The sequence below is a fragment of the Podarcis liolepis genome (genome assembly GCF_965112155.1).
Source record: "Podarcis liolepis genome assembly, chromosome: 6".
Taxonomy (NCBI): domain Eukaryota; kingdom Metazoa; phylum Chordata; class Lepidosauria; order Squamata; family Lacertidae; genus Podarcis; species Podarcis liolepis.
Window position 1 is genome coordinate 48,498,824 of NC_139559.1, and position 6,138 is coordinate 48,504,961.

The window sequence follows — 6,138 nt, forward strand, 5'->3', positions numbered from 1 at the left end:
TCTTTTGCTTGCCTAGTTGAAGAGTGGAGAGGGGTGGGTGTATGTGCAGAAACCTTTGCTTTTCTTGTGGCTGGGAAGTAGATCTATTGCTCCACCCACTTTTACTTCTGGTCATGTTCACTCTGGCCCCATGTGGCCCCCAGAAGGTGGTCTATGAGGGAATGTGGCCCTTGAGCTAAAATATGGGTTCCCCTCGCCTTCTGTAAATTACAAATTCCAGAAAGGCCCTTGAAACACTACAGCCAACTGTTGCCTGTTAAACACTGTGAGATGCACCTCCACCTTATTCTGATGCATTTAGATGTTTACAGGCTTTCGCTATCAGAATAATTCCCTTCTGCTTCACATTCTGAGTTCTGAATCTGAAAGAAAAGCAGGCCTCAGGTGTGTGGGCTATTTCTGGCTTCAGTGCTTCAACACAGTCCTTTGTTTGGAGTCCCTGCTAAGAGGCAACAAAAGCTCTGAAAGGACTACAGGCGAGATCAGTCCACATGCATTCTGGGTTCCTTACTGTAGTGATTCATAAAGCTTGCATGCAGAACGCCACTTTCACTTGCTGGTTCTTTGCGAAGTCCTGGCTGCTACATAATATGAGGCTGTTTTCAAAAGTGTTTGAATAGAAAAGACAGTGATGCAGCTATATGGAGTGCACAGAGTGACGGGAAAGGGGAAATGTTATGTAGCAGCAGTGCAGTAGAGATGGAGGGCAGGCCTGTGGCCTGGGCAGCACTACACTACAGCATGGCCATAAACTTGTATGTTCAACCACTGAAATATACACCCAATATGTAGAAATGGAGATTTATGCTACTGCTTTATGAATGAAATCTGTGTTTTATGAATGGACTCTGTATTTTCTGAATTACCTAAGAGCCACCAATAGGGAGCTCTAGAATCTGATAGCTAACCAATTCGGTACTACCAAACAGCAACCCCTATTGCTGAAAGCAGGTAACCAGTAGGGAATGCTTCAGCTCAGCCTTTGCACTGTTGACTGAACACCCCCTGCTGTGCAGATAATGGAGAAAGCTCGTAAATTGTATCCCTTCTGGCATCCCGGCCAACTCTATTACGCTCGTGTAAACCCTGGTGCACCAGAAGCACAGAATAGCAGCAAATAAAATCCGCTCATATGTCAGCAACTGATAAGACTTGTCAACCAGGTCTTCCAAAGTCTTCCTAAATTATAAAGCTCCAATATACAGGCCAAAAGAGAGCAGGTCTGGGAAGAGTGAGGTATACAATGGGAACCACCAGTGAATAAGCCCTGCTCCGTGTAACTCCTGCCCTGTCATTTAGGGCAGGGGGTTGGACTCGGTGGCCCTTGTGGTCTCTTCCAACTCTATGATTCTATGATTTAATAGAGAATCTCTATGATTCTCTATTAAACTCTATGATTCTATGATTTAACAGAGTGCCCACTTGCCCTCCTTCTTGACATGGAATGCTCTCTATTGGAGTCTCCTGGTCCAGTACAAGGACTATAAGAAGGGAGAGCAGGGACCTTGAAGTTCCCAACAGTTGTTAAGCAAGCAAGCAAGCAAGCAAGCACAGGTCACCTTTGTCACAGTCAGGACACCTATGTCCTGGCCAGGCATGCACCCAATCTTGTTTTTGTGCAATCTTGTTTGTCCTCAGTAACCAAAATTATATTATCAACATATACAAGCAGAAAAGTTGTGATGGTGTGTGATGCTAATTATTTCCCCCAAGAGTTAAATGATAACTAATCAGAGGCAGCTATAGGAGAGCTATGAGATTCAGGTGAGGGTCAGATGACTTGTCAATCCCAGCAGGTATATAAGAGGACGACCCGGCCTGCCTAGGCCTGTTGTCTACCCAGGCCGCAGTAGGGTCTTAGGAAGCCAGGGAAAAATTGTTGGGGAGCTAGATTAGGCTTTTGACCTGAGAATTAACCACCTTTGCCCTAAGGTCAGTTGCAGACTCAGTTTCAGTTGTGGAATACTGCACAATTTGGCTTCACTTTACTCTTAGATGGTACACCATCCAAAATTAATCCCTTGCTTTGCTAATATAAAAAACTGTCATTTTCCCCTTCTGCTGTCTGCCTAACCAGGAACCTGTGTGTGTTTCCTATATTGTATGGGACAGATCTGGATTATAAATCAAAAATGGGGAGTAACTCTTGCTTCTGTATCCCAGAATCCTTGGTGTGTACCCTGCTATATGCAAGACCTAGCACAGACTTTATTTAGCTGATCTCCAGATTAGAACTAAGCCAGCTTTTGCCAATTTGGCACCCTCCAGATGTTTTGGACTACAGCTGGCTGGAGCTGATGGGAGTTGTAGTCCAAAATTTCTGGAGGGCATCACGTCAGCAAAGACTGAAATAAGGCCTATCTGCACTAGACATTTAAAGCACCATCATACCACTTGACTTCCCCCAAAGCATCCTGGGAACTGTAGTTTATTACAGTTGTTAGGAGACCCTCTACAGTATTCCCATAATAGAGCTACACTTTGCAGAGTTCTTTGGGAAGAGGGATTGATTGGTAAACCCTATGGAAATTGTTCCATATCCTGAACCGCTTTTTTTGTTTCAGACATACTACGTAAAGGACACTAGAGGGCAATAGCAGGACGTGTTTAGCTAGCAACTTCCCTCTTTGGAGAATAAATGGTGAAACCGTAGTGGCGGCCTTCATTTCCTTTGCGGCAGCTGTTCTATTCTAGACACGTAGGCAATATGTATCCTTCCCAAGCTTTGCTTGTTTTTAAACCTGATGTTCCCTTGGGTGTGTTTTATATTGCAGCGTTCTAGGAGCATTTGGGGATTATATAAAACAGTGAACATGTAATTGCCCCAAAGCTTGTCATGGCAATTTTAATGCAATTTTATTTTGCAACCATTTTTCGTTGTGGTTCTCAAAATGGGAAGTAGGCATCCTAAAAGAGGAAGAGGGAGGTTACCTGGGTAGGCGCAGGCTTCTCTTTCATTCAGACTTAGCTTAGGCTTTGCATGGTTGGACCAGAAGAGAGAGTAAAGGTAAAGGGACCCCTGACCATTAGGTCCAGTCGTGGCCGACTCTGGGGTTGTGGCGCTCATCTTGCTTTACTGGCCGAGGGAGCCGGCGTACAGCTTCCAGGTCATGTGGCCAGCATGACTAAGCCACTTCTGACGAACCAGAGCAGCACACGGAAACGCCATTTACCTTCCCGCTGGAGCGGTACCTATTTATCTACTTGCACTTTGACATGCTTTCGAACTGCTAGGTTGGCAGGAGCAGGGACCGAGCAACGGGAGCTCACCCCATCGCGGGGATTCGAACCGCCGACCTTCTGATTGGCAAGTCCTAGGGTCTGTGGTTTAACACACAGCGCCACCCGCGTCCCTTGAAGAGAGAGTACCTCTGCTTAAAACACAGATTAACCTTGCAAAGCTACAAATCCTCATTCTGCGCCATGTAAAGGGGGACTGGGGTGCAACTGAAAGGACCAGGATGTTTGCATGTGGGAGAAAGTGAAGCAGATGGGCTATGACCAACTGTCTGTTGGACAAAAGTTTCTTGGTGTAATGAGCTCCTGGTGCAATGAGTTTGTTCCCTTGAGGCGAAGGTGGCTGACCTGCAAAGGTGAGCAAAAGCAGGGAGGTTGGTGGATGAGGCCTTTGGGGCTGTTGTGTCTCACCACCAGGACGATAGGCCCTTTGCTGTCATGGAGAAGGAGGGTCTCATAGAAAGAAGGTGTCACTCTGAGGAAGAAGGAAATGATCCCTTAGTTGCAGGGCTGGCCCACCAATGAGGCAGGGTGAGGTAGTTGCCTCAGGCAGCACCCGACAAAAGCAGCACTGAAGAGGAAGAGGAAGCAGTGGCTAACTCCAGAAGGGCTGCACCAATGTGTGAATGTGTGCAAGGCTTGTATTTGCATATTATGGATGTAGGAAGTTAGTAGCCAAAGCTAGGGCCAGAATAATGCACTTCTGGCTACCTGCTGTGTATTATATGTGCAAATCACATAAATGGCCAAGTCTGAAAACCATCCAAGATACACAACTTCACATTGTCTAGATGGAGCAGGCAGGGCTAACGCAGCTAAGCGGGACTATTCATGAGTATATCTGCATAATCCCATCTTTATGGGGAAAGACCCATCAAATTTGGGATATTCATCAAGCATAACAGATAGCTCAGTTGGCTAGAGCATGGTGCTAATAATGCCAAGGTTGCAGGTTCGATCCCCATATGGGACAGCTGCATCTCCTTGCATTACAAGGGGTTGGGCTAGATGACCCTCAGCGTCCCTTCCAACTCTACAGTTCTATGATATAACTCTTAATAAGCTGCACTGGTGAGACAACTCGCAATACTGATGGCATCTATTTCGCACCCTCTTCAATTATTTCACAGCCTCTCTTTGTCTTCACAAAGACCCAGGATGAATGCAAGGATTTGTTCTTTCAGACTGGTTCTGTTTATGTTGATGTCTGCAGATCCACACTCTTAAGACACACTCAGGAACAGATTTGGCAAGAACACAAAAAACAATCCATGTCTAGTTAAAAGTAAGTCTCATTGATAACAATGGTGCTCTTCAAGCCCAGGGGCTAAATGTGGCCTTCTGATCTTCCCTATCTGGCCCTTAGGACTCCCCCAGGACACACCCCTCAATGACCCTGCTGGTTGGAATATGTCTTTGAATTCTGATAGCATTTCTTGCTTACCTAAATTGAGGATGGAGTGGTAAGGTTTTTTTTAGAAACTGGCTTTTGTGTGGCTGAAAAGTAGCCCACTATAGAAGGGGGGAGGTTTACATTAATTGCTCCACCCATTTTGTCTCTGGCCCTCCCATCACTGGCAGGCAGTGCCTTGGAAGAGTGCCCACAAATGAATGTGATTCTTGGGCGGAAAAAGGTTTCCGTCCCCAGAAGTACAGTGGTACCTCGGGTTACATGTGCTTCAGGTTACAGATGCTTCAGGTTACAGACTCCACTAACCCAGAAATATTACCTTGGGTTAAGAACTTTGCTTCAGGATGAGAACAGAAATCGTGTTCCGGCGGCACAGCAGTAGCAGGAGGCCCCATTAGTTAAAGTGGTGCTTCAGGTTAAGAACAGTTTCAGGTTAAGAACGGACCTCTGGAACAAATTAAGTACTTAACCTGAGGTACCACTGTATAGGATTGCTGTTTAGGTTTGTTTTATTTTTTTGCTGAAGCCCGAGCTATTTCAGAAGTATTGTTTTGCTCTGCTTTCTGTTTTCAGTATAACTGAATAATTTTAGGTGACTCAGACTCATGGAGATGCGGAAGAAAATCATTTCACTGAGCGATTCATATTGCTCTGTATCCTGTTTTGTAATGCTGTCTGACTTCATCATGATAACCTGTGTGTACTATATACAGCCGGCATCCCCACCGCACAGACACCCTTCTGGGTGCTCACCAAGGCCCCTTGGCCCTCTTTCTTTATTGATTTACTGTATTTAGTTTTAGGTTTGGCTATGTGGGCTGCTTGTTTGTATAGGGGTGCTTTTTGTATTTTATTTGCTTTGGGGGAGCATACAGCTGTTTTTCTGGTGTGGTGGAATAATTCTGAGCATCACTAGTTTTTCTTCAGTAAAATGGACACTTATCAGTGCCCAAGACAGATTTCCAAATGTGTCTCCATAAAGTCAAAAAGTTTGAGGATCCCCAGTACATAGTATTGTAGTGGAGACATGTGACACCATATGTGTGTTTTTATTTACTTATTAAAAATCAGTCAATCATATGCATGCCATTAATAAGAGATTGGGCAACAGCTCTTAAAGTATTTATTAGAGTTATTTCATGGCACTACCAGCTTCATCTGAAATATGGAAATTATGAAATACAGTATAGACTGGCTGTAATCACACCAATTTAAAATATTAATAGTGATAAGAATGATATCATCTTCAAGTCTCAGCTCTTCCTGACTGCCTGAAATAGAAAGATTCAGCCTGAGTTTCTTCACCACCTCCTTTTTGAAAAAAAGAGGGACAATAGCTGTGAATTATATTTGCATTTGCATTTTAAAAGTTAAGAACCAGAAAACATTCACATTTTTCACACACGCTAATTCTTGAGTTTGAAAGAGAGTGAACCCCTCTGCCTTAAATTATTGGGGTGGAAGTGGAGACATATTGCTGACAAATCATT